Source organism: Thrips palmi, unplaced genomic scaffold, assembly GCF_012932325.1.
Source record: "Thrips palmi isolate BJ-2018 unplaced genomic scaffold, TpBJ-2018v1 HiC_scaffold_10, whole genome shotgun sequence".
In the NCBI taxonomy this organism is placed as follows: Eukaryota; Metazoa; Arthropoda; class Insecta; order Thysanoptera; family Thripidae; genus Thrips; species Thrips palmi.
Window position 1 is genome coordinate 8194983 of NW_023144621.1, and position 27125 is coordinate 8222107.

General features: G+C 63.5%; 1 protein-coding gene across 1 annotated transcript in view; it reads left to right on the forward strand.

Moving 5' to 3' along the window:
- The window catches only part of LOC117650973 (Ig-like and fibronectin type-III domain-containing protein 1), a 119933-nt gene that overhangs the window by 13939 nt on the left and 78869 nt on the right, over window positions 1-27125 (forward strand). The window contains exon 2 of the mRNA XM_034394652.1: window positions 21466-21515. The gene's annotated coding sequence lies outside the window, so the exon portion shown is untranslated. The remainder of the gene's footprint in view (window positions 1-21465; window positions 21516-27125) is intronic.

A 27125-nucleotide genomic window follows, 5' to 3' on the forward strand; every position in this document is an offset into this window, starting at 1 on the left:
TGATTTCGGACAGCGATGCACGCGCCGGTGCACTGCACTGCATCGCCCTGCCTCCCGCGGGACTGCTGCTGCGAGAGAGAAAGAGATGGAGAAAAATAGAAAGAGAGAAAGGGAGAGACGAACGAGTGGCGCACCGTCATGCCGGCCATGCGATTTGGCGCGATTGTGCGCGAGGACGCGCCCGTTTGTTTCGCGTCCCTGCCAGAAATAACAGAAACGAACACTCGGGAATCGAGTTGGCCCACCTACCTAACTTGGTTAGAACAAATAGTTATCGGTAGTGTTTTTGTGCGTGAAGCATGGCAGCAGCCGAGGGGCCTAACATGCTCGGCTCCAGGAGAGTGATGAACGCCGGTGCTGGAAGCTGGTTCCGAACAGTGCCTGAATATGCTATCTCTGTCGCACCCACACAAGTCTCCCCATGAGTGTGAGGGAGGGAGAGAGAGAGAGAGAGAGAGAGAGAGAGAGAGAGAGAGAGAGAGAGAGAGAGAGAGAGAGAGGGAGAGAGAGAGAGGGCGGGGCCGGGCTGCACCTGGTAATGATGCGAGCAGCACCGCTGCCGCGCTGCCCCCCAGCGCCCGTTTTAGAGGAGAATCTCCCTCGGAGCGAATTGACAATGATGGTCGCTCTGCATTCTGCTTCCGAACAGTGCGCTCCGTCGCTGTCTCTCTCGCGCCCCAAGGGAACGCTCGCGAGTGAGAGCGAGACAGCGACGAAAGCAGCGTTCAGAAACTGTCCGCCTGGCCGCTCCGATCCCGGCGCCGGCAGCGCGCCCCAGTGCTTTCTGGCCTGCAGACGCGGTCCGAGTGGCAGGCCTCTCTCTCGCACTCATTGGGCATCCCCTGCGCGTGCGAGAGAGACCGACCGACGGAATGGACCTGCTGGCCTGTGCGGCCTCTGGCCTCTGGCCCGCCGGCGTGGTACCGCGTCTGCGGCCACGCCCGCCACCGCGCTCTGCAGCCTGAAATGCAGCCTGCACTGCAGCCTGCACTGGCGGCGCTAGTGCACTGTGCGCCTCGCCATTGATGGGCGCACTGTTATGCAAATGCACGCCGCGCTGGCCGCTTGAATGAAAGAGAGCCGGCCGGCCGCCGCCGCCGCCTGGCGGCCAGCGGGGCAGGCAGACCCGCGCAGCGGCCGCGCTCGGCGGCACTGCCCACCGCAGGCGCTCGCTGCGACGCGAGACCGCCGCCGATTGGTCGCGCTGCGCTGCGCCCTTTTCGAAACCAGGTTGGCCAAGCGCGGCGCGCAATATTCCGCGGCCGCGAAGACCAAAGGACGTCGGCGTCCTCGGGAGGAACCGCGGCGGCACATCGCGGAGCTAATTGATTGAGAGACATTAATCAATAGCAGCCAAGTCGGGTGGAGGGGCCGCTGCGTGGCGTGCCGCGGACAGAGTAGGGCCGGAACTAAATCCATTACGCGCCGCGGCACGGCGGCACGGCAAACTGCGGGACGAGCAGCTTGGCGTCGGCCCCTCCCGCGCCGCGCGCCGCCACCTCCCCGCCGTCGGGGTCCTTGAAGTGGAGCAGGGCGGCGTGGACGTGCGCGAAACGCACGCACACACACTGCTGAAATTGGGATTGCAGTCGCAGAGTTCCAGCAGACAAGTCGGCGCCACGATAACGCCGTGAAGGCCGTCGAGGCCACCGTGCTGCTGCGCTGTTCACTGCCAGTGGAGTGGATCACACCGCGGCCTGCCAGCACTGCCCGCACTGACCGCGCCTCGTGCCGTCACACTCGGCTTCTGCTGCTATTCGCTTCGCGTGGGTCCAATGTTATGAGTGACGCAAGGCGCCGCGCCCCGCCCCGCCCCGCCGATCGGAATGCCATACACCTGCAGATTGCTGCAGCCAACACAGCGAGATGTCCTCCGCGCGGTGTTCGAAGAAACAACGCTCCAGGGGGAGACGATGGGGTGTGGTGGTGATGGACATCACGTGCACAGCACCGCGCGCAAAGTGGGAAGAAAAGCAAAGTTTTCGTGTGGGAATGCTAGTTTGATAGTTGTTGGCGAACAGAGTACTTGGCCGATGCACGGCAAAGGGGTGTGCTGTGCAATCAGCCTGCTCGGCCGGCAGCGGCGCGGCTGGCTGGCCGGCCTCGCCCTTGGACTTGGACCGCACCTGCTGGACGGGCTGCTTTGTGCGCCCCGCCCCGCCCCGCCCCGCCCCGCGGCTGCACTGATGTGATGACCATTTGCTGATGCTGCGCCTGCTGCGCCTGCTGCGCCTGCTGCGCCTGCTGCTGCCGTTGTTGCTGGCGGCGGCGTCGTGAGCACGCCGCAGCGAGGCGTACTACTATCTCGGGTTCGAATCCCGTCTCGCAATCTTTTTCCTTTATTTTCGCGTCGCGGACGGGCTGCCCTGCCCACACCAGCGGACCAGCCCGCGGGAGATGCGCTCGCCGCGTTCCGGGCTTCATGCTTAATGTTTAATGCGCGACGAGGAAGAAAGGGATAAGCGAACCGGCGGCGGTCCTCCTTGAACCGCGGACCGCCGCGCCGGCCGGGTGTCGAACCTTCAACCCAATCTGCAGACTGAGGAGACTGAGCACAGCGATGCAAGGCGAAGCAAGGCGAAGCAAGAAATGATGCGTCGTGCTCAAGGTCGGCCCTGCTGTGCCTGGGCTGGGCTGCCTGTGCTGGGCTGCCTGGGCTGGTCGGCTCGAACACTCCTTGGGCGGGGCGTGCACTCGCACGGTTCGGAGGCACTCGGAGGCACGCGTGATTCGTGAGCGTGCGTGTGTGTCTGAGTCGGTGTCTGTGTCGGTGCGCGCGCGGCAGTCTTTCAAAACGAATCGCGCGGAGGGAAACCTTTCAATGTCGTGGGAACAGGGCGAACGGTGCTCGCATGGACGCCCGGGCTGCAGGCCAAGTCCGAAATGGGCTTGGACGCTCTGTCTCTCGCGCACCCCTACGAGTGCGAGAGAGGCAGGGCGACGAGAGCACGGTTCGGTTCGGAGCGAGCCTATGCTGCGCGCGGGGACTTCCATCCATCGAGGATACTCACCTCCCCGAAGACGCACACACACGCCTCTGTGCGAGTCCTTGTGCGACTTCAGTGGGACCAGCTGTCGCAAATTTGATCTAAAAGTGATTGAATTTCTGAATACCCGAGAGGGTAGTCAACAGTGTGTCTACCTGTTGTCGCTGATGAGGATGTTGTTGTTCCTGCGTCGCTTGGCTGCCGCGCCCCGTATTGCGACAGTGCGACACATAGTGCGACTCGGCGTGTGACTCTTTCTCTCTCACACACACCCGCTCACCTGGCTTTCTTTACTCGGCGCGATTCAAGCGATGAATGGCTGGGAGAACAAAGCCGCCCGTCGCGACTAGATCAGCATTGTCAGGCTTGGGGGTCTTCTTCTCCATCCGCGTCCCCTTCTCCTCTTCCTCCTCGACGAGCTCGTCATCGTGAAATGCCTGCCGCCTTCCGCGCGCGCGTGGCTGGCATACGAGTAGCCAAACTTTTATTTTACTTCCTATTTTTGCTTCTTTGTTATTTCCCTCTGTTTTTGTCAGGCGCGCACCGGACTTTTGTGCCCCCTTTTCCTTCTTTGCGAAAACTTCTCTTATTATTTCCACTCGTGAGACGGACTCACTCGGCCCCGGGCTCCAAATCACAAATCCCCCCGAAGCGAGGCTGGGCCGGGCTGGGCCGGGCCGGCCACGATCCCCGAGTAAGTGATGTGCCGCGGCACGGTCGGCTGGGCGCTGCCAGGCCGTGCCAGTGCACTGCCAAGGGCGGCCCAGGCCCAGGCGGGCCCAGGCCCAGGGTGTAGGGCCGCAATTTAATGGCGCTCCCGCGTGCCGTCTCGGCAAAGGGTTACAAGCCTTTGTGTTGGCGGTGGCCAGCGAACGTGAATCAAAAGTTGAAAACGAAAGTCCCCACTCCTGCTGCTGCGCGGGGCTTTGAACGTGCACTGCGTGCCCATCTGCGACCGTACTTACAAGATGCATGTGGAGTCGCGAAGGGCGTGGCTTTTGCGTAATACCCTGAACTCACAGGCTCTTACGCGTATTGCGCGCAAGCGTTTACCGTTTTGGTGCAAAATTTGACAAAGTTGTAGCATTTTAATGCCGTAATACCCGCGTAATTCCACCCTAATGTAGCCGAGTAGTCTGTACACGGCTCCTCAAAGTGTATACGCCCTTGGACAGGGCCCTGCCGCGTCCATACCCCTTGCCCCGAGGACGCTCAGGGTCGGCGGGTCGGGGCTGTGAGTCCCTGCACCGCGGAGTAGCGACAGGCCAATTCCTTTTGCCACTGATAGCACGGCTTTAGCGCGGACTCCGTGTCATCTCATCGGCACGACGTGACGGCGATTGGTCCGATTGGTACATCGGCCCGCGGCCTTGGCGGCCTTGGCGGCGGCGGGGCGGGAGGCTCGAGGGCGGGGCAGACGCGACGGAGGAGAGGTGCTAAAGGAGAATAAAATACATTTACATGTGAAAACGAAAGCCTTCCACATTTGCCCGTCGAGGTTTAGCACCTCGACCTGCGCCCGCTGCGCCCGCTGCTGCTCCTCCTTCCCGGGGGTCTTGACCTCGCCCTGCTGGCCCTGCTGGCCCTGCCCGCCGCCTCCCGGTCTCGGAGTGCCTCTGAGTGGCGCAAATCGCAAATCATAAACGTTGCCCCGGTTCCCCCAGAATCTCCGGAGGGCTGCGCGCGCTGCTCGGGCAACGCCGGGCAACGCAGTTTGGCTGGCGAAACGGCGAAGCGGCGAAGGCCCCGGTAATGTGGAGCGTCTTGCCTGTTTGCATACGCAGTGGCCCCGCGCGGTGGCCCCACGGTGTAGGTACGAAGGCCGAAGGGCCAACGATTCATTATTTATTTTACCTGGACCGCCGCACCGCCGGCCTGGCCGATTCCTCGCGTCCCCGGGGAAGTGCAATTAATTCTCCTCCCTCATAGGCGTCGCTTCAAAACAGACTGAGCCGCGCTGAGCTGGCTGGCTGGCTGGTTGCCTGCCTGCCTGCCTGCCTGCCTGGCTAGGGGCTTTAGGGCGCGGATTTCTCTCGGACGGCTCTCATTCAATTTGCTCTGCCGCCGGCGCGTGTTTTTGACCGTCGCCCGATTGCGAGGATTTCTCGGAGCGGAGCGCGCCGAAACTTTTTTTTTAAATTTTTGTTTTTATTTTTATTTCCGGGGAGCGTGCGGGGGACGTCGGTGTAATTTGGTTACTTCGTCGGGTCCCGGATCGTGAGGTAGGTTGCAGACCCGCTCATTCATTTGCCACTTTTTTCCATCTGTTTTTTTCAAAGCTCACAGGTTTTTCAAGTGGACTGTGGAAAAGGTAGAGTTTAAAATAGAAAATGAGAATCAGTCTTGCCTTTGCCAAACGTTCAACTTTTTTTTTTCACCCCATTTTCTTTTTGCTGCGGACTTGCCTCCGTGTGGTTACCGAAGGGATAATCCTGGAGGTCAAGAAGGCTCTTGGAGACGCGCCCGGTCGCCCGGCCCGGAGGGATTGAGGGCACCGCGACTGCTGCGACCGCGAGGCGCGGCATCCATGAATGGCAATCGGAGCTCAGGGCGCTGGGCCGCGCTGGGCCGCGCTGGGCCCGGCCTGGCCTGACCCGGCCCGGCACGCCCGGCACGCCACGCTAAACAAAGGCAGGTGTGGCGGGAAAACGGCGGCAGCCAGCGCAGCGCCCTTTCTTTGCGCTGCGCATTCAGATTCAGATTCGGGGTAAAGGGATCTCCCAGCGCCCGGCGGCCTGGCTAAGGCCTGGCCGGCCGGGATCGCGCCGCCGGGTTTAAAGTCGAATCGTACTTGAAATTGCTTCTACAGCTCCCTGCCATTTGTTTCGTTTCGGTTTTTTATCCTTTATATCGGCCGGTTTAGCGTGAGCGAAACGCGCTCGGCCGCCCGCATCGCAGAGTTATTCCGAAAAGTCGTCTCTCTCGCGACCCAATACGGGGCACGCCCCATGAGCGCGACAGAGACGGAACGACTTTTCAGAGGTAGTCTGGTGCCTACACGGGAACCGTGTCGCATTTGGAAAGCCAAAATAAACTTGTCGTTGTTGTTTTTTGTCTGTGTTTTCGCGAGGGGGCTTCCCTCCCCGGCCCGCTCCTTTTGAGCGACAGTGGCGCGACAGCGGCCGTCAGCCCCTCCGGACCGTTTCCATACAGGTTGCCTACCGACAGCCCGACCAGCCTGCCAGGCCTGCCAGGCCCACCCCCAAGGACGCCCGTCCCGTGCCGTCCGCCGTCCGCGCCTTTTGTGTTGGCGTTGTTTTGCGGCGCGACGTGAGAGGATGCTTAAATACGGAACGTGTCCAGTGTCATTACCAACTCCCGCGCGTGTGTGCGTGTGTGCGAGCGTGCGTGCGTGAGAGGCGCCTTCCTGGTCAGGTGCCTGTTCGGCCATCCGTCACCATCGCTGCCCCTGGCTGCCCCTGGCCGGCACTCGCGGAGCGTGGATTAATGTCCTGCGCAGGGAGTGGGTTGAGCACTCACTCGCTCCTTTGATACGGCTCTCTCTCACTCTTTTTTTTGCCGTGTGGTGACCGTGTTTCTGTTTGATGCGGGTGTGCCGGTCGCGGCCTTTGCACGTCCTCACCGGAAGCACCGGAAGCAGGCGCGCGATCCGCGGTGATGCCCCGCACTGGTAAATGGCCACCCCGCAAGGCAAATATAAGGTTGCCACCGCGCTCGCGCTGCCACCGGCTGCAGCGAACCGTCGCGACCCCCGCGCCAGCCGCGGCTTCCGGGACGGGTGGCCCCGCTAGGATGCCCCTGCGCGCCGCGTGGGCCCCGCCGCCTGCCTTCCACGCATGGCAAGGGTCCAGCAGCGCCGTTGCATTTGCAGTCCACAGCGAGGCGTCTTCGCGGGCGTGCTAAAACAAAACAAAACAAGACAAACAACGCAACAAAACTATTTTGATTCATTGATTTGTAATCTCACTGTTTAGGTCGCTTTAAATTTGGTTTATTTTTGCCAGGCCTTGCTACAGGCCTGTATGCGACCTAAAAGCGACGATGATGACGATGACCGCCCGCCAAGCTCTCAAAAGTCGTTCGTACTCGGCTCGCATCGACTTCCCCTATGGACGTGCTGCTGCCCGATCGCCCAAGCCGCCGCGTGCTGCAGGCCGTGCTGCAGGCCGTGCTGCAGGCCGTGCTGCAGGCCGTGCTGCAGGCCGTGCTGCAGGCCGTGCTGCAGGCCGTGCTGCAGGCCGTGCTGCAGGCCGTGCTGCAGGCCGTGCTGCAGGCCGTGCTGCAGGCCGTGCTGCAGGCCGTGCTGCAGGCCGTGCTGCAGGCCGTGCTGCAGCCGTGCGCAGGCCGTGCTGCAGGCCGTGCTGCAGGCCGTGCTGCAGGCCGTGCTGAGGCCGTAGCCTGCAGGCCGTGCTGCAGGCCGGCTGCAGGCCTGTGGCTGCACCGTGCTGCAGGCCGTGCTGCAGGCCGTTTGCTGCAGGCCGTGCTGCAGCCGTGCATGCAGGCCGTGCTGCAGGCCGTGCTGCAGGCCGTGCTGCAGCCGTGCTGCAGCCGTGCGCAGGCCGTGCTGCAGGCCGTGCTGCAGGCCGTGCTGCAGGCCGTGCTGCAGGCCGGGCTGCAGGCCGGGCTGCAGTCGACCGGTCCGAGACTCGGCTGGACTCGGCCACTTTACCGTAGCACTGCAGCGGCACCCGCGATGTGGCCACCTCGAGGCGCCGGGTTTGCCGCGTTTGCCGTTTTTCAAGTTTTCGAGTTTTGATTTTCAAGTTTCAATTTTCAAGTTTCGATTTTCGAGTTTCAAGCTTTGATTTTCGAGTTGCGATTTCTAAGTTTTGAGTTTTTGATTTTCAAGTGTTCCAAAGATTAAATTTTTGATTTTCATGTTTCTATTTTTGGGTTTCGACTTTTGATTCGTTAGAGGCGGCGTTGCGATGATGTGGCGCGCTAAAAGCGAATTGTCACCCGCGCGTAAAGGCCTAAAAGCGGACAAGCCCATCGCGGAGCCACGGCCGTGCCATTGCCGTTGCCATTCCGCGTCGTTTCGTTTCGTTTCGGTACGTGTCATTACCGTATCGCGCCGTCCAAGAAGTCAAGTCGCGGTATCGCCGCCAGACGACGACTCGAGGCCAAGGCTGCCGAGGAGTGCGAGAGAGACAGAACTGCTGCACTCACGCCGCCACGCTGCGACACACGCGCGCGTCGGGGTCATCATCTCCGTGATGCACTTTGCCGTCACCACGGCGGCGGCGCGGCCACTGGAGACTGGCTGGCTGGCTGCCCGTCTGGGCGGCGTGCCGGTAATGTCTCGAAAGTTTCCGCGTTTTGCAGCCGGCCAGCGGGGCCGACGGGGCACGATCCCCGTAAAAGCGTCGTGAGAGAGAGAAGGAGAGACCGCCACGTCGCCGAGGCGCCGAGGAGAGCAGCGGCCGGTCCGCCGACCCCGCGGCCGCGAGGCGCCGTCGCGCGTCCTTCAGGTACTCGGTCTGTTTGACGTAACCTGTTGTGCGTCTGTTTGTGTGTTTGCTTTTGTCATTGTTGTCCTCCCGGGCCGCCGGGCCCGCCCTGCTCCACCGCGCCCCATGCCAAGCTGCCAAGCTGGTCGCGGCGTCGCGGGCGTCGCGGTCCGGGGCGCATCTGCAGCCTGGACGTCTTTCCCGCTAGCTTTGTGTGCGCGACTGTCTTGACGGTCTTTGTCTCCGTTTCGGACTTGTCGGAGTTCGCCCCTCCAGCCATCGCGCGGCACCCGCACTGGAAAAAAAATATTTAGAATGTGTGCTTAGTTCGTTCAAAAGTCAGTCCTATGCCCTCGGGTTGAGAAGAAGGTCGGGCAAACGATATACATCCCTCACGAGGCCCCACGCGCTAAAAGACACCGCGCGCATCCTGCTGCATACAGTGCGGTGGATGCGGTCGCAGGTAAATTGATGACCCGTATTCATCCGTGCATACATTACAGTGCCGCGCATTTTTCCGGCCTTGCCGGCCCGGCTGGCCGTGGCCGAGGCCCTGGCCGTGGCCGCGCGCCTCTCAGCACACCGATCCGTCGCGTATTTTGGCTTCGGCTCTCTCGCGACCGCCCGCCGCCAGACTGCCTAATGTTTTCTTTTTCTCGGCGGACCGGACAGGCTGGCCCGGCCGTAACGGTTGTCACCTGTGGCAATTATTTAGCGCGGCGGCGGATGGCGGACGGGGCGGACGGCCTGTCCCGTCGTCGTGCTCCGTGACCGCATGCCCGGCCCGGCCCCGGCCCGCCGCATGCAACATCCTTCCTCGCCGTGACGAGTCGTTGACGCTGCAGGCCGCGTCCGGAGCGACGCGCTCTCTCGCACTAGCGCGGCGTCCCGTAAGGGTGCGAGAGAGACGAGGCGACGCGGAGCGCTGTTCGGAGCGAGCCCACTGGCGCGGCGGTGCGGCGGAGAGTGCATCAACATTGCGGTCCGCGATGCACCGGCAGCGGCGGCAGCGGCGGCAGCCTCCTCCGGCCTCGGGGGCAGCGGCCTGCTGGCCTGCCCGCTTCCGGAGCGAGCCTCGGAGTCTCGGAGCCGCGATGTGAAGCGATTCGGAGGGAAAGAGGAAAGGGGCGCCCGGTCTTCAGCACGCCTTGAGCAGCGACGTGGTTTCGGCCTTTCGGCGGGAAGTCCAAGACCGTCGCCGTGGCTGCCATGCCGCGCAGCGAGCGCGGCGCACCTCACTCTCTCGGCCCGGACTAGCAGGCGCCGCCGTGGCGCCGCGGTGTCTGTGCCGCGTGCCGTGCCGCCCGCTCCAGCGCCGACAGCCTCCCGCGCCGCGACGCACCGCGACGCACCGCGAGTCCAGTTCCAGCGCGCCAGCGCCGGGGTCAGCGGCCCCGCGGCGCCCCACCCCGCCCCCGGCCTAGGTCAAGGCCAAGGGCAAGGTCAGTGGCCGCACGGTGGCGGGGCGTGGCGGGGCGTGGCGAATTAGTGCTGAAAGAAGAGAGATGAAATCGGCGCGGTTAATTACGGACGTGAGCCCCTTGCCCGATCCGACCGCTGCCGTCTCACGTCCCATCCATCTCGAACGCCCTGCCCCGCCCCGCCCCGCCGCGCCCCGCCCCGCCCTGCCCCGCCCCGCCTCACCCCATCACGCACGTTACTTAAACGCGACCAGAGCGGCGCGGGTGGCGCCATGGACCGCTCCACAGGGTGTCGCCAAACTTCCACGAGCTCGCAGCCTTGCCTGCCTTGCCTGCCTTGCCTGCCTTGCCTGGCTCCACGGCGGAGCGGCGGAGGGCCCGGCACAGCACGGTTCTCCCCGCGAGGATGGTTCGAGGCGAGTGGCGCGGTATGCAGATGGACGCTTTTGTGGCGGACTGCGGTTCGAGCCCCGTCACCGCCAAAAACGACACCCAACAAATATCTTTTTCGACCGGAGCTGCTCGGCTAAATGGAGGCCGGTACTTATGCTGCATCATGCACCTGCCACGTGGCTAGTGTGGTGGTTTTCGAGTTCCATACATAGCTCGCGCTCACACACACACACACACACACACGCACAGGAACGTCCCGACGCGTTCCGCGGCCCAGCGTTCCGCAGCAGGCCGGGGGCAGCCGGGGGCTGGGCAAGTTCGTCGACCTCCTGCAGCACTCGGTCCAGCCGTCCAGCCTCGCGGAGAGCGCGGCGCGGCGCGGCGGCCGACCGGGTCTGCAGAACACGCAGAACTCGCCGCCTTGGACGGCCGACGGACCGACGGCCAAGTCGGACGGAATGGAACACTGGCGCACACTGCCGCAGCTTTCGGCATACCAAACCTGTTGACGACGCGTACCTGGCCCGGCGGCTTGGGCAGCCTGGACCAAGCCCAAAAGCCGGCCGGGCCCGCAGCGCCTGGAGCGGCTGGACGCCGCCGATGATGACTCCGAGCGGGAGGCTCTCTCTCGCACTCGAGGGGCGCCCTGTGTGGCAGCGAGAGAGACAGGGCGAAGGGTCCTCCCCGCTCGGATTCAGCCCTGCCGGCGATGACGGCAACGGTGAACCGGACGGGTGGGGCGGGATGGCCGGGGACCGGGTTGGCCGGACCTGTGTTGTTGTCATTCGGCGAAGACGCGGCGTGGTGGGCCCCCACGGTGGCGGCCCCCACGGTGGCGGCCCCCACGGCCCCACGGCTCCACGGCTCGCAGAGGTTAGCGACACGCCCCACCCCGCTCCGCCCGGCTTCGCCTGGCTTTGTGTATGTGTGGCGATATATTTCGGCCGGGGCGTCACCGCCAGGTTCATCGAACTCGCCGCCCAGAGTAGTCGGGCCCGGCCTAGGCCCGCCTAGACCTGGCAGTGGCAGTGCCTCGCGGGCCCCGCACCGCCACGCCCCGCGCCACGCCACGCCTCGCGGTCCCCGAGATAACATCCATTTACCCGGTGCTTCGCGGCGCTTCGTGCCGCTAAACGGATTCATAGATTGGCGAGGCCCCCGTCGAGCCGGATCAGTGTTTCTGACGGCCGCGTGGGTCCCGAGGGAGACGGGGACCCCCTGAACTCGGGGCGTCCGACGTCGGCCGCTGAACCAAGTTGTGCCAAGTTGTGCAGACCCGCCGGAAGGGCTACTGCGTTTGGCTGCGTTTGGCGCGGCCGGGATTCGAACCCATGCCGCCGGTGTCTGTGGTCCACGTTGCGAAAAGGTCAATGGCTTCCACGCCGAGCGGCCGGGAGTCGCTCATGTGCTCGGAAACCGGGCGCCACCACGCCCCGCCACGCCCCGCCACGCCACCGCCCAGTTTGGTCCTGACCCCCCCCCCCCAGCCTGCCCTCCCTTGCACTGCACCGACCGCTGATGCAGCTCTCTGTCCGTGCAGTGGAATTTAATAATGACGGAGCCTATAGGCGGTGGCTCAGCTCGGACTGCGCCGCTCTGCGCAGTGCAGGCGTCGCGACGACGTCCTGCTGACGTGAAGCCCGTCCGCCTGTCCGGCTGCCTGTCCGTCCTTCTGTCCATCCGTCTGTCCATCTACCTGTCCGTCTGTTTAAAAGCGTGTACGAACGCGATTTAAGAAAACGAAATGAAACGGACGGCGCGTGATGACGATCGCTGTGACGATAGAGAAGGCTCCGAGTATCCGGTGTAGGGATGCGCTGTTCGCAGCAGGAGGCGAGCATCCGCATTATTTTCCCCCTTTCCAGAAAGGCGAGAAATGAATTGAAATGGAATGAAACATGAAACTGGCATGACACAATAAGCCGCGTGAGCGTGGCGATCTATGACAAGCGCGTCACACACGCACTCACACAACGACGCGGCAAAATAACGAGTGAGCAGAGCGTCAGTCAGCGAGATGCCTTTCCCTCCCTTGTGAAAAAAAAAATGCACGCGGCACTGTAATGTCACCTCTCCATCATGTGACTGCTCACACAAGCTGTCACGGAGGCACACAAATGACTCGCCATGTACTCGTCGACTCTTGTCTGGCCGTGTCCACTCACACACACAGCCACACTCACGCCACCAACCGCAGGCGCGCCGTGGAGTATCCTATAAAAGCATCCATGATCGTTATTAGCATTGTGTGGACGATGTCCATCACCGGCATGCTGTTCGTCGCGTTGTCAGGTGCTGCGATGGCTCGTCGTGGCGCGGCGTGGCGCGGCGTGGCGCGGCGCGGCCGTCATGGCGTGGCGTCCTGGCCGGTGGCCTTCACCTTCACTGCCGCGACACACACTTGTGCTGCCGCCGCGGCGTTTCCTTTTATCGCTTCAAAACATTGACCTAGTGCGCCAATTCGGCTTCCAGCGAATCGGCCGCGGCGCGCCGCGTTGGCCAACGCCACTGTCGGGCCCTGCAGTCTGGCTCCGAAGGGCCGTCATCGTGGCTGTGGCGTTCCTGCGGGTGCGACGGAGACCGAGCGACGTGAGCCCTTTTCGGAGGCAGGCCTCGTCGCCGCCGTGCTTTTCGGCACTCGTTTCCGATTCGCCACCCAGGGGCGGACCTGCGGGTTGCTTCCGAGGGTCACTCTGTCTCTCTCGCACGCACAGGGTGACCCGCGTAGGCGCGAGAGAGACAGAGCGACGAAAGCGACTCTCAGAATCGAGCCACGCTAGCCGGAGGCCATCCAGCTATGACACCACGCGCCGTGCGCCCAGCGTGTCCGCCCCAAAAAAGTGAAATTGCTTTATTGCAAGCGCGGTGGAAGGGCGCCACTGCACTGCCGAGGCACTGCCGATTTCCCGGCCGAAGCGGGCCTCTGCCGTAATGAGGCTAGCTCACTCTTTCTTAAAAGCGCGCCGCGGCGGCGAGGAAGAAAGAGAAGGACGAAAAACGTCGCGTTGGCGGGATTAACGCGTCTTTTCTTTCTATTCCTGTTTCCGGCCGAGCGTCGCGTGTCCGCCGCGATAGGTTATCCTCCGCCTTAATGTCCGAGGCGTCCGAGGCTGGAGCGATTCGTTAGCCGCCTCGTTATCAGCAAAGAATGCCGCAGACACCCCTAAAAACGAACGCCCCACAAATATCCGCATCAAAATTCAAATCCGTCGCCCGTTCTGAATTAAGCTTCATCCCGTCTTCCGTTCATTCATCAGTGAATTTCCGGTCCACTTCTTTGTCGGCGCCTTTTCCTCGCCGCTTGTCTTTTACGGTGTACCGAGGCGAGGAGGTGAGGCCCGCGGAGCCGCGGAGGCGTCCCGACCTTGACTCTGAAAAGAGGTTGGATGCCTGGCGCGGCCTGGCTGGCTGGATCTGCTGGAACTGGGGGGCAATTAGAATGTTGGAAGAGGAGTAAGTGTGTAACCAGTTTCCGCTGCGCCGGGCCCTGCCGAGCCGCGCCACGCCACCAGTTCGCGAATGTGTCCCAGGGGGGGCCTTCTTCCTATTGTTCCCAACTCCACACCTCTCCCTCTATCTCCCTCCCTCTCTCTCCGTCTCTCTCGTCAGATCATCGCATCGCTGGGCTGGAGAGCCGACGGGGGCCGGGGGGCATCAGCGATGTTGGAGATTTGCAGTGCGGGGTATCGCCCTAGCCGAGCCGGTCGGCTCCAGGACTCCAGGACTCTAGGACCCCAGGACCCCAGGACCCCAGGACTCCAGGCCTCGGGCCCGAAGCGATCCTTGTTGCGGCATTGCCACACCGCCACCACGCCCTTGTCCTTAAGGACGGCGTTGAGCGCGTTCAGCGGACAATCATTTGGATCTCCACAACAACCACCACTACGCGTCCTCCCCTCCCCCGACCTAGCGTCACCGGGGCGTTTCAATCGGGAATTACTGTGTTGCCAGAAGCTCAGTCGTGCAGAAGCGACTTTAGTTGCCGACCAGCCGTGCCCTGCCGTGCCGTGCCGTGCCGCGCTGGCTTGATTATTGGAAGCGGGGATCCTCGGCGACGGCCTGCCCGGCCCCTGCGTGATAAGGCTCGTCTTGTTTGGGACGTAAATCGATACGAGTATTAATTCACGAAGACCGCCTCGCCCGCTCTCTCTGTCTCTTTCTCTCTTGCTCACTCGGGGCTCGTTATTATTTTGTGTATATATTCACTCGTTCAAACTCGTGCGCTCGCGCGAGCGTCCTTGACGAGTGATGCTTTTTTTCTCTCTCTTCCTCTCCCTCATTATTATTCTCCGGGCGGTCACTGCTTAAGACACACGCGGCTTCATCAGATATCCTTTGGCGTCCTTCCATCCGTGTAGGTGTGTGTGCGGTTGACTATGTGTGTATGCCAGCTATGTGCGTGGAGGTGCGTAAGTTGTTTCGTGTGTGTGCGTGCGCGTTTGTATGTGCGTGCGTGCAGGTGTGTGTGTGTGCGCGTACTCCAGGCCGGGTCGGGTCGGCTTGCCCGCGGCAGGAGGAGCCACCAGACATGTGCGCGAAAACCGGTTGTTGAATGGCTCGACGCGAAGATGCGGCCGCGGAGGCTGGCCGTCCAGGCTGGCCGGGCTGGCGCGGAGAGCTGCACGGAGAGCGATGGCCACGGCGGCGACGACGACGACGGCGATGATGGCGGCGGCGATGGCGCGAGAGAAAAAGCTCTACATGGAAGCCGCGCTCTTGGCCGCTCTTGGCGGCGCTTGCACCGCGGGATGGCGGAATGCCGCGGACGGCGCGACGACCTTGCCGACGCTTGCCGATGCCCGGGACGCCGCGGGCTGCCCGCCGCCGCGTCCTCCTCGCCCCGCGCGTCTCCCCGGCCGTCAGCCGTCGGCGAGTGTGGAGCTTGACGCAGGCCCTAGGACTGCGAAAGCACGAAAGCCGCCTCCGGCCTACTGCGGTGCCTCGCCCGCGGTCTCTCTCATTTATTCCTTAACACGTTGACTGCGACGGGGTCTTGGACCAGTGATTCCCGTGTGGCGAGGCCGATTTTCAAAATTTGAAGGGTGGGACCACTCACGTGGCCCCGTCGCCACTGCGGGATTTTCTATATTTATCTCGCGGGGCCACACGCGTGGCCCCACCGTATCTTGGCCATTTCTGGTCCGATTTCACTCGGAGTGGGCTCAAACGATTCGTACGGACCAGGCCAACGTCCTCCACGCCATGAAGTACGAGTCCGTGGCCCCGCGGGGCCACACGCGTGGCCCCACCATATCTTGACCATTTCTGGTCCGATTTTGCTCGGAGTGGGCTCAAACGATTCGCACGGACTATGCCATCCACGCCATGCACACTAAGTCCGTGGCCCCGCGGGGCCACACGCGTGGCCCCACCGTATCTCGGCCATTTCGTGTCGCAGACCCAGGTTGAGACCACTCGTTGAAAAGGTCTTGTCATTTTGAACTCGAATCAACCATAAAAAAAATTCTTGGACGACCCCCTTTTTTTCCAGTTTATCGATCAAAAAACTGTATACTGGGAAAAGGGGGGTCGTCCAAGAAATTTTTTTTATGGTTGATTCGAGTTCAAAATGATAAGACCTTTTCAACGAGTGGTCGCAACCTGGGTCTGCGACACGAAATGGCCGAGATACGGAGGGGCCACGCGTGTGGCCCCGCGGGGCTACGGACTCGTACTTCATGGCATGGAGGACGTTGGCCTGGTCCGCACGAATCGTTTGAGCCCACTCCGAGCGAAATCGGACCAGAAATGGCCGAGATACGGTGGGGCCACAGGTGAACTTTCCTACGGGGCGGTGGGGCCACGCGTGTGGCCCCACTTTGCACCCGATCCAGCCGCGACGCGCGAGTGTTGCCGGTGAGGGTCTTGTGGTCCCAGGCGAGAAAGGTGGTGGTCCCAATGACCAAACATGATCCGAAATGGCTCTAGGACCGGTGGGACCACGCATGTGGACCCGTCGCCATTGTGGAATAAGTGTGGGCCACTCATGTGGCCCCGTCGCAGTCAAGTGTTAATAATTCAATCTCTTTGCCGCGAGCGTGCCGCGCTTGTGTATGTGTGTGAGAGGGAGAGTATGATCGCCCCCCTCTTCCCCGCTCCTCGTCCGTTTTTCACGGCACAAATGCCATAAGGACGCCGCCACTGACGCAAGACGACGTCGGCGTCGGCGTCGCCTGAAGCGTTTTGTCACGCGGGTTGCAGCGCCCGCCAAGGACGCGCAAAGGACGCGCCAAGGACGCGTCAAGGTCACACCAAGGACGCGCTCCACTGCCAAGTGTGTCGAACGGCGTCGTGTCGTGACTTTGCCGGTCGCCGGATTCGGCTCGGCCGGGCGTCGTCGACGGTGCCGGCCGGTCGCTCCCATTGTCATCGAGTAGTTGGCCTGGGGACTGATTCCGTCCGGACAGTGCTTTCGGAGCGCTGTCTCTCTCGCACTCGTGGTGCGTCCCATGGCGCGAGAGAGACAGCGACGAAGCGAAGTCCAGCCCAGTGTCCGGAGTGCTGTGCTCGTTTTCGGCGTCTCATTTGCCGTGCCGAGCGACGCTAGTCCACTCCACTGCCAGGGGCGGACACCTGCACAACTTCTGCGGCTGCCTAGAAGGGGGGAGGGGAGGGGGGCTGCTCACGAGCTCACGTGCCCAGGACACGGGCACGGCGTCGCGTTGTGCACAGACTCGGCTGGGCGGGGCGGCGGGGCGGGGCGGGGTGGGGCGCGGGGCAGTGCCGGTGATGGCACCTTGGCGGGCTTCAGGGCTTTGGGCGCGTGCAACGTGGGACGGGGCGGGGCGGGGGGAGCCTTGACAGTGCAGGGCAAGGGTCAAGGACACGTCACGTGGTGACGTGACGCAGCAGGCGTGCAGTTTCGGCCCGGGCTTGCCAGCAGGCTCTGCATGGCGTCGCCTGGCGTCGCCTGGCGTCGCAGCGGCGGCCGGACTTCGGACTCCGCGACTCTCTGATTCGTCACGGCTGGACGGCCGCTTTGGCCGATTTGGCGGGTGGGCTTTGGGCATCGCGAAACACGCAATCCTTTTGCGCCGCACGAAGAGCAGTTGGCAGTGCACTGCACTGCAAGTGGCAGGCCGCCCGGCGGGTAGGCAAGCCCTCGCGCAATCGCGCGTGCGTGCCGGGCGTGGATGCCTACCCGCCAGGCGGTTCCCTTGGCGCAGCCTGGCGGCACATGGGACGCTGGGACGGCCCGGGCCCGGACCCGAAACCGCAGGCCCAGGGTGCGCTGCTTTCATCAAGTTCAAGCTGCGCTGCAAGTGCCCTCATGGAGTTTCTCGTGGAGCCCCTCAGCCAGAAAGGGTGCAGGCTTTGATATGGATATGCGGCTCTGAAACTCCGGCCCGGTTTGACCTGCCGGTACTCAGCAGGACAAGTTTAATTCGCCGACGTGTGTGTGTGTGTGAGAGAGAGAGAGAGAGAGAGAGAGAGAGAGAGAGAGAGAGAGAGAGAGAGAGAGAGAGAGAGAGAAGGGAGAGAGAGGGTGTGCTGGCGCGGGACATCCTCCGTGTGTTTGGCGTTGGGGCCCTGGCCGGGGCTCTGGCCGGGGCTCGGCACGGCTGATTGGAGACCGCGGTGCGCTGCTTTCGCGGGGTGACCGGTGCCGCGGGGTTGCCGGCACCCCGACCCCGCGCCAAGAGGATGCGTGTGTGTGTGTGTGTGTGTGTGTGTGTGCACCCGAACAAGGGGCTTATTGCCGAGGCACGGGAACGAGCACACCTGCTGGCCGCGTCGCCGGCTGCCTGGCTGCCTGGCTGGCCGGCTGGCTCGGCCTGCGGGAAAAGCGGCTGGAAAATATATGGCAGACGCGGCCGCACCGCAGCCGTGGTGTGCGTCGGCCCTTGTGCGTGCCGCGGCGTGCCGCGTGGACGTGGACTGTGGACACCGCAGCGCGCAGCATCGGCAACCCGATATCGTTTTTCGGCGGTTCGTTATATTTCGCCGCCATTGTGGTGGTCAGCGCGGTCGGGTGTCGCACGGCGGCGCGGTCCCGGTGACGTCCGCGAAGGACTCCTTGAGGACGCCGCCACCAGCGCGGCGAGAGCGGCGAGAACAGTCTGGAGTCCGTCTCCGATAACTCGGGGAAACCGACGGTTTCGAAGCGACGACGACGGAAAGCCCGACTGCTTCGGCTTCGTGTTTGTGGTTATCGTAAACATGTCTGCCCTGTGCCGCTGACGCGCTTACGGTGGCCGCGGTGAAGGGCTCCGGTCGGCGCGCTGCTCGTCCTGGAGGTCCGGAGGTCCGGAGGTTCTAGCCGGGGTCGTCGGCCGTAGCGGCGCAGCGGGGCTGCCTGCCGCGGCCTGCCGCCGGGTGAACCTGTTTGCCGCGGTGGGTCGAGGTGGGTCTTTGGCGCATCGGCGGCTAGACACCTCTCGGGTCAGCCCGGGTCGGCGCCAGTCCTCCCCGCCCCGCCCCGCTGCGTGGCAGCAGCTTTGCGATTGACTCATCAGAGTAATCGGATCGTCGCTTCGCCGGGCACTGCCGGGCACTGCGGCGTGCGGCACCGCACAGCGGCAACGCACAGCGGGGCGGCGGCGCGGCGTGTCCTTGGCCATCCCGGCCGACCCCGTTTGGCCCGTCAATCTGAGGGCCCATCAGCTTAACTCGTGGCGGCGCACGTCGCCCGCAGCGTTAACAGCGCTTGATCCCGTCCAGCGGCTGGACCCAGCCAGCCAGCCAGCCAGCCAGCCCGCCAGCCAGCCACAATGGGAGGGCCCCGCTGACAAGACACTTGGCGCGGCGCGGACACCAGTCCGGACAGTCCGGACACCAGGACCGGGGGATTGTCGAGCAATGCTGCCATAGGGGTGCGAGAGAGACAGAGCGAGGCGGAATCGCTCGACTGGATGACGAGCTCACACACGCCACACAGCCCAACCTGGCTTTTGTCTCGCGGCACGTCCGTACTCGTCCATCTCTCCGGCCCCGCCGAAAGTTGGCGACTGCCGTCGCCGGATTCGATAGCTGGTTCGCGACAGTCTGCGGCGCCGGCGAGCGGCAAGTGGCGGAAGTAATTGGATTACGGACGGCCCCCGGCGACCGCCACACGCCTGGAGCACCGCGTCGTCCCCGCCGTCCTCACGGTGGCCGTGCTCCACATCGGCGCGTTGCCTCGCCGCCTCGCGCCCATCACCCTGGCGACGGCGTCACGGCGTCACGCCGCGACCCGATGACAACACCGCCGCCGTGCTTTACGATGTGATGCGCGCGACGCGGGCGTGGGGCTCACGTCGCCGAAGACCTCGTCCTAGACCTCGCGCACCGCGCACCGCGAACCTCGCGCTGCAGGCCTGCAGGTGTGCACCTGCGGCGGCCGCGCCGGCGGTTGTGTTGTCGTGTTGTCGTCGGTGCGCTTCTCCGCCCCCCCTCCCCCTCCTCATTACAGCGTCATTGTCGCGGGGAGGTCGGTGCGCCGCTCGCTGTCGTCGCTCTGTCTCTATCGCACTCGTGCGGCGCACCGCTGGTGCCGCTTGCGCGTGAGAGAGACGGAGCGACGGTGCGGAATCCGCCTCCAGGCGGTGCCACGCCTTCTGAGGAGGTGATTAGCCGTCGAAGGGGCGGCAGGGGCGGCAGGATGGTGCAGGAGGGGTGCGCGGCGAGAAATGTGGCGGGGATCGGAGGAAAACAACAGCTGCAGTGCTGCACACAAGCAGCCAGCCATTCCGCGACAGCCGAGGGACGTTGCGCAGCTGGCGCTATGCCGCTGACGGGCCCGAAGGGCTCGCTTTGGCTGTGGCCTTTGTCCTTCTGCCGTTTTGCTTTGGCTTCTATGACCCCTTTGGCTTTTGCGCGGCTAGCTCCACTTCCTCTGGGTTCGCGGCTAAACCTAATACAGTCTCCCAGTGTCGATGACGCAATCCGCGAACTCGCGCTGGTGCGTCTGCACTGGCAGTGCCAGTCCAGCGCGATGCTGGTGGCGTTTGCCCTGCAAATCGGCGAGGGCCTCGACGTCCGCGACGAGCGGCTGATGAACTTTCCGCTGTGACGCCGCGGAACGGGCAGGAGAGGGGGGAGGGGGGGGCGCTGTCAATGTCAAGAAGCGGTCCGTCCTCGAGGGGATTCGTGTCAAGTAGAGCGCGGCTCGGGGATTGGACAGTGCGCTGCCGTCCCTCTGGAAGCCTGGAGGCCCGCTGGAGGCCCGCTGGAGGCTAGGCAGTGGCCCGGAGGACCAGCAGCGCCCTGGAAGCAGGCGCGGATCCAGGGGGAGAGGTAGGCCGTTGGATAGGGAGGCACCGTATAGGCGGCAGAGCCACCTGAAAGGTAAGAAAAGACTCGCACTTCACCCCTGTAAATAGGCAAATTTTGCGACATCCCCCCTGAACCCTTCTCTATCCGGAAGCTATGACGGAAGCTCAGAAGCCGAGCCTCCCTTGACTCGAATTATTCGTGACGAACGTGACCTGATTAAATTTGAAGAGACAGAGGGTCTATTAGACCCGACTTACCAAAAAAACAACAAGAAAAAAATATATTTTCTCTGCTATGGTTTTCAAAAATAAAATAAAACAGGAAATAGGATTTTATCAATTTTGAACGTTAGAGCGTTTAGAGGTCGCTACGATCGGGAGTCCAAGCTGACTGATCAAGATTTTCTGCTAAAAATAAAAATCATAATCCGAAAGTGCTGGTAGTTGAACCAGGGTCCTCTAGTTCCGCAGGTCAGCACGCTGACCACTGCGCTACGCCGCTGCTCTCGTGCGCCGGCCTTGCCCCGCCGTTTGCGGAGCGATGCAATCAGCGCAAGGATGCACGTGGACGTAGAAATGCGTTAGACAGACGGCGAGGCGTCGCTCCGGTTGCAAGTAAAGGAGCGGTTAAATAACAAACCGCGGGCGGCCGGGCTGCGCCGGGCTGCCTCGCGCCGTTTTCTCGCGGCGTGGGAAAGGCACGGGGTTTGTTTTTCGCAGAGTGTGGGATGCTTTGCCTGCGGCAGGCACCATGCGGCAGCCTGGCGGCCTGCTGCTCCAGCGAGGCTGCTCGAGGCGCGGAGGCCGACCCGGCCCGCGGCCCAGACTCGTACGGCGCAGCGCGCAGCGCGCAGCCTTCACCTTGGGCTCCACTTGGCCAGGATCAGGATGGCTGCGGTCGCTGCTGGCGGCTGGCCGCCCGGCAGGTAGGCAGCCCTAACGCGCTCCACGCACGGGTGTCGCCGGGTTGCCTACTGCCCGGGCGGCCCAGCCTAGCCCAGCCCCTCGCCGTCGCTCCAGATGACACGTGCTCACGGCTCTCTTTCTCTCTCTGTTGCAGACTGCCAGGCTGCGCTCTCTGCCTGGATGACTCGTCCCCTCCAGTGAAAGGTGAGTGGTGAGTGCCGCGTGCTGATGAGGCGGCCTCGCGCCGCCACGCGCGTGGGCGTGCACTGCGTTCGTCTCTCCCCGTGCGTGCGAGCAGACAGCGGCCGTTCGGAAGGGGCCGGGCCGAGGGCCGGGCATTGGTGCGGCAAGTGCGGAAAAGGTTTTCGGTCTCAAAGGTCGGCAGCGGTTCCTCGCACACCACGACGTCGTTTAGGAGCGCGAAGAGGTCACCGTCACCTCGTCCCTGCTCGGCCCTGCTCGGCCCTGCTCCTCCTGGGACGGGACTTGGGACACCTGTTGGCGGCCTGGCCGGCGCCTGCGATGCCGTCAATGGGCCGTTTCGGGTCCAGCCTGGCGGCCGAACGCGGACGGCGCGCGGACTCTGCCCTGTGCCGGACGACGGCGACGTGCTGCACTGTAATTCCGCGGCCGGCGGCTGTCATGGCAGGGCGGGCCGCGCGGCGGGCCGGGCGCCTTCCGGACGTCAACATCGGCCCGGCCAAGGACGGCGGCCGTTCGCCCGGCGGCTTGACGGGGCGTATCGCTCCACAACTCCCACACACAACGGCCAGGAGGTCGACGCCGTCCTTTGCTTTGCCGGGTAGTGGATGCGTCTTGTCTGCAATTCGATTGACCTTGACTTGGGCCAAGCGTGCTTCGCCTGCTTCGCGTGCTTCCTGCTGCCAGCCCGCTGGTTACGCCCCGAGGCCTAGGTACACCGGGTGCGCCAGGTACAGCGTTGCTGTACAGGACGGGGCCTGCGATCGGCACGCCTCGAGGCGCCCTGCCTGCCGTGCCGTGCCGTGCCGTGCCTGCCGTGTGCCGCCCAACGAGTGGTTTGCGTACGCCCGGGCCAATACGAGGCTCGTTGGTCACGGTCTTTGTCATTGCCTCGCCTAATGTACCCGGCGCGCCTGTGTGTGTCCGCGTGTGTGTGCGGCCTTGATCATGGGGGCCCTCTTGATAGATGGCCAGTCCGAGTGGTGGGCAAACTACTTGCAATACGCCTGCCCTGGCCTGGCGAGCAGCGGGCGGGCTTTAAGGTGTGCTTTGGGCCTGCCTTGAGATATATCACGGGACGTGCTCTCAGTCGTCTGCTTCCGAACAGAGCTGCGTCGCTCCATCTCTCTCGCACTCGTGGAGCGTTTCAGACGGGTGCGAGAGGGACAGAGCGGCGAAAGCACTGCCTGGATCCAGCCCGCTGGGTCCGCCACAGCTGGCCGCCGCGTTTTTACCTGAAACTCGGCTCATTAACACCAGCCGCGCTGCGCGGAGCGCGAACACAGCCACAGCGAGGCGCGGCGCGCGGTGCCCGGTCTCTTGCGGGCAGCCGCAGAAAACATGAGGCGTCGCGGTACGACTCTCTTCGCGCGGTCTGGCCCAAAGTTTGTCCGTAAACCGTTCACGGCCGCCGCGGCGGAGTTTCCTCTGGCCGACGTCATGCTCGCGGTAATGTGCGTGGACTGTCTGGACTGGAGAGCTGAGACAAAGGTAAAATTTCTCAAAAGAATAAATACAACACCAACAAAAAAGTTGCATTATCTTTTTAGCTGACGATGCAAAAAATACGAATTAGACAAAAATTTCCTCGTTTTAAGTTCACGTTAGCGTAAGCGGTTTTTTGTATTGCCTCCTGTGATTCGTGGTCACAGGAACTGAGATCGAGAGAGAGGGAGAGGGGGGGGGACTAATCGGTCGGAGTACCTGGCCTCCTAGATGGCGGCCTGGCGGCATGGGGATGGATTGATGACTCCGGCGGCGCGTGCACGTATTTGGGCGCGGCGCGCGGCATACCGGCACTGGAGCGAGGCTGCCGAGCCGAGGGGCACTCGCCCGTTTATTTTCGGACGGACGCAGAGCGGCGCAGAGCGGCCTAGCCTCATTCCGAACGAGGGATCTCGTCGCTCTGTCTCTCTCGCACCCGTGCGGGACGGGGCGAGTGCGAGGGAGAGCGACGGACGAAAGACCGTGGCGGCATTCGGCCGGCGGTTCACACCTGCTAACATTCCAGCCGGCGTACGTAGCGCGTAGCGCACACCGCCGTGCTTATAAGCCCTCCACCGGCTGGCTGCCTGGCTGGCTGGCTGGCTTGCCAATGCACACGGGATATACACTGCCCGCGAACCCCTAGCTCGGCTCGGCTCGGCACGGATTCGCGGCGTTGGGGCGTGCTTTTGGTAGTGTTTGGTAGCGCCCATAACAGAGGCCTTTGAGGCCCCCGTCGGTCGCACCGCGCCTACTCGGCGACCTGGGCGCGACCGCGGCGCTTTTACTGCCCGAAGCGGCGGAGCGGCCACGCCACGCCACGCACGGTGTAGTGCCTCTGGACGTGCCGCGCGTGCAGTCGTATCGTTTTGCGCTCAGCGCGATGGGCGGCAAGGACGGGCGCAGTCAGCAGCCGCCGTGCCAAAATGTTCACACGTGTCTCGGTGTGCGTGCGGCGTCTGTGTGTGTGAGTGTTGAGTTTTCTTTTTCCTGCCATTAATGCGCGGCGCGCGGCCTTCTGGTTGCGGCCGTGCCCGGGCCGTGCCTCTGGACGGAGCCAGCGGCACAGGGCTGCAGGCCGCTCGGAACCAAACTATGCGCGGCGCCGCCACCAGCAGGCTGCGTCGCTGTGTCTCTCTCGCACTCGTGGGGCGTCCCGAAGGGGGGCGAGAGAGATAGAGGGACGAAAGCGCTGTTCGGAATCAGGTAGCACACGCGCCTGATCTACCTCATCGTCCTCCGGGAAGCGCGTGCCGCCGTGCAGCAGGACGACGAGCTCGACGACGAGGATGTCGTCCTCCAGCGGCAGGCCCGCCGCCGTGTTTGGCGCAGTGAATGACACGCACGGTCGGTCGGGCCGCGCGCCGCGTTGCGATTGGCAGGACAATCACCAGAGATTCCTGCGGCCATTGTTGTTGTTGTTGGTGGTGGTGGTGCTGTTGTTGTTGGCGCGGACGGTGCAGCAAGCAGCAGCAGGCTGGTGGTGTTGCCGTGGCGTACGCGTTCATGGAACTGACGCGCCGACCTGGTGCGTGGCTCGGCTGCGTGATGGCGCTAAATCGCCGTGCTGCGCGCGCACGCACACACTCGCACTCTCACGCACGTACACGTATACACTCCGCCTGAAAAGCGTGGCCCGGCTGCGCGGCCGTGCAGTGGTTGCCCGCGTAGCGTAAACCGGCCGAAACGCACTCCGCTGCCGCCCAGGCAGGCTGGCAGGCAGGCCGGCTGGCAGCCACAGCCTAGCCGCCCTCCGACCGCGGGGTGAGAGGCCGTCGCCCACTGTCGCCCGACACGCGGCCGCTGCGTCCTGTTTTTGCAGCGTGGCGCGCGCGGCCGGCAGATGCGGGATGCACGGGCTGCAGTCGCGACAGCTGCGGTGGCGACAGCGGCGAGGACAACCACTCCGCTTTTCCGAACGGCGTGCCGCGTGCCCCATGGCGCCGCGCCCCATCTGTTACATTGTGTCCGGAGATGGCTCGCCGTGGCCGCGTCCCGTTTGTCGTGACGTTCCCGACGCCCCGGTGACATTGTTGCCGCGTTGCGTTCTCATTATTCTCATTTCGTTACCGATGGCCATCGAGGTCTTCAAAGCGGCCGGGTCCAACCCGCCCCGCCGCCGGAAAGTTTATTGGGTGGAAGGAAGTTGGGAGGCGGTGCCCTGGAATGGATCGGATCGGCACGGCGGTCGCTCGGCCACCCCGACTGCCTCGTTGTTGTCGCCGCGGTGGTGGCGGACCCGAAAGGCGGACCCGAAAGGCGGACCCGAAAGGCGGACCCGAAAGGCGGACCCGAAAGGCGGACCCGAAAGGCGGACCCGAAAGGCGGACCCGAAAGGCGGACCCGAAAGGCGGACCCGAAAGGCGGACCCGAAAGGCGGACCCGAAAGGCGGACCCGAAAGGCGGACCCGCGACGCCACGCCTCGAGTTGGTGGAGTGTTATTGGATTCCGTGTGGAGGGCTTGGGCGTCGAGTGGCTCAATAAAGCAGACGATGATCAGCCCGGCGTGCGGCACCTTCTGGACACACACACATACACACACTCTCACAGGAGGGTGGACAACGGCCAGGGTGGTCCGGCGCGGCGGGGTGGACAAGTTGGTTCAAGTTGAGCAGAGCAGAGGGCCGCAGCGCCGCAGGCAGCGGTCCGGCACACTGATTCCGAGCGCCGCTCCCTCTCTGTCGCACCCCTTCGGGACGCCCGCGAGTGCGAGAGAGACAGAGGGACGAGGCCCTGTTGGGAATGAGCTTGCAGTGTGACAGGCCGGGCGCGGATCCTTGTCAGGCCCGGTGTCGTCGCGGTCGTGGTGGTGGTGCCGCTGCCGCCCCCGCACCCTTCCAGTGTAGCTACGCTAGCCGGTGGCTGTCGACATCCTTCCTCCTTCCCCTGTTCCGAACAAAAAGTCCGGCCCGCTTCGGAGGCAGCCAACCGCTGTAAGTGGCTGCTCTGTTCTTTCGGCGGCCCAAATAATTTTCCACCGCCGCCATTGTCCTCCGCCCCCGCCCCGCTGGCCCCGCCCACCGGTGTGAGGGTGTCTTATTATTCGCGCCAATCGACGCCAACAGGGACGGGGCTGTGGCTTGTCGCAAAGGCCCGCCGCGCCACGCCGTGCTACGCCGTGCTACGCCGTGCTACGCCGTGCTACGCCGTGCTACGCCGTGCTACGCCGTGCTACGCCGTGCTACGCCGTGCTACGCCGTGCTACGCCGTGCCTCGGCGAGCCAGTGAATGGACAAAGTCGACAAAGTTGATGACGGCCTTCTGTTCGTCCGTGCGGCGCGGGCCGGCGGGGCGGGGCGGAGGCAGTGCCGCTCCCTGCGGTTAATGCGCGTGTTCGCTCGTCCCGGCCGTGTCACGGAAAAGTTTGAGTGTTTGTGGGCCAGTTTGGCTGGAAACACGAGGAGGGGTCCATGGAGCGGCGAGTGGCGTGTCGTCGCCGAAGCGCCCCGCTTTTGTCTCTGTGTCGGCCTGCCGACCCGGCCGATGAGACGAGTGAGTTTGGGGCGGGGCCACGTGACACTACAGCCAATTAGTTTTGCCAATTTGCCCCGCTGCTCATTACATCGGCTGTTTATTTCGCGTTGATACACTGCCGGTTCAATTACGCCAACGCACCTGCGTATAGTCCGGGCCTGGCGGCCAAGCCAAGGGCCTGCAGCCCCCGCGTGTCCTCCTTCCGGGCAAGTCCTGGCGGATCCCCTGAAAAATCGACTTTTTCAGACTTCTTTCTAAGCCTGTGCGAGAAATATAAAGGTTTCCAACTCGCCAACTTTTTTGTTTATTGTGCCCGGAGTATTATTCAAATCAGCTCCTGCGGCGGGTGGCTTCCAGGCACTTATTTGCGCGGAGCGGCAAGGACCGCGGCAGCGCGGCACTGCAGTACAAAAAGGGGCGAAAAAGAACGAGCGGCCTGGAAAATATTGAATGAACCCAGCCGGAGACGCGCGGGCACCAGGAAGAGGAAGAAATTCCTGGTTCGGCACTAATTAGACTTTCTTCGGCTTCTTTGGCTCGGTTCTCGGTGGTACCCCTCCCCCCCTCGCACAGGTGTGGAAGCATGGTGGAAGGGAGAGGGGGCACCGCCCCTCTCGTTTTAATTAAGCCCGCTGCAACATGGCGGTAGTATT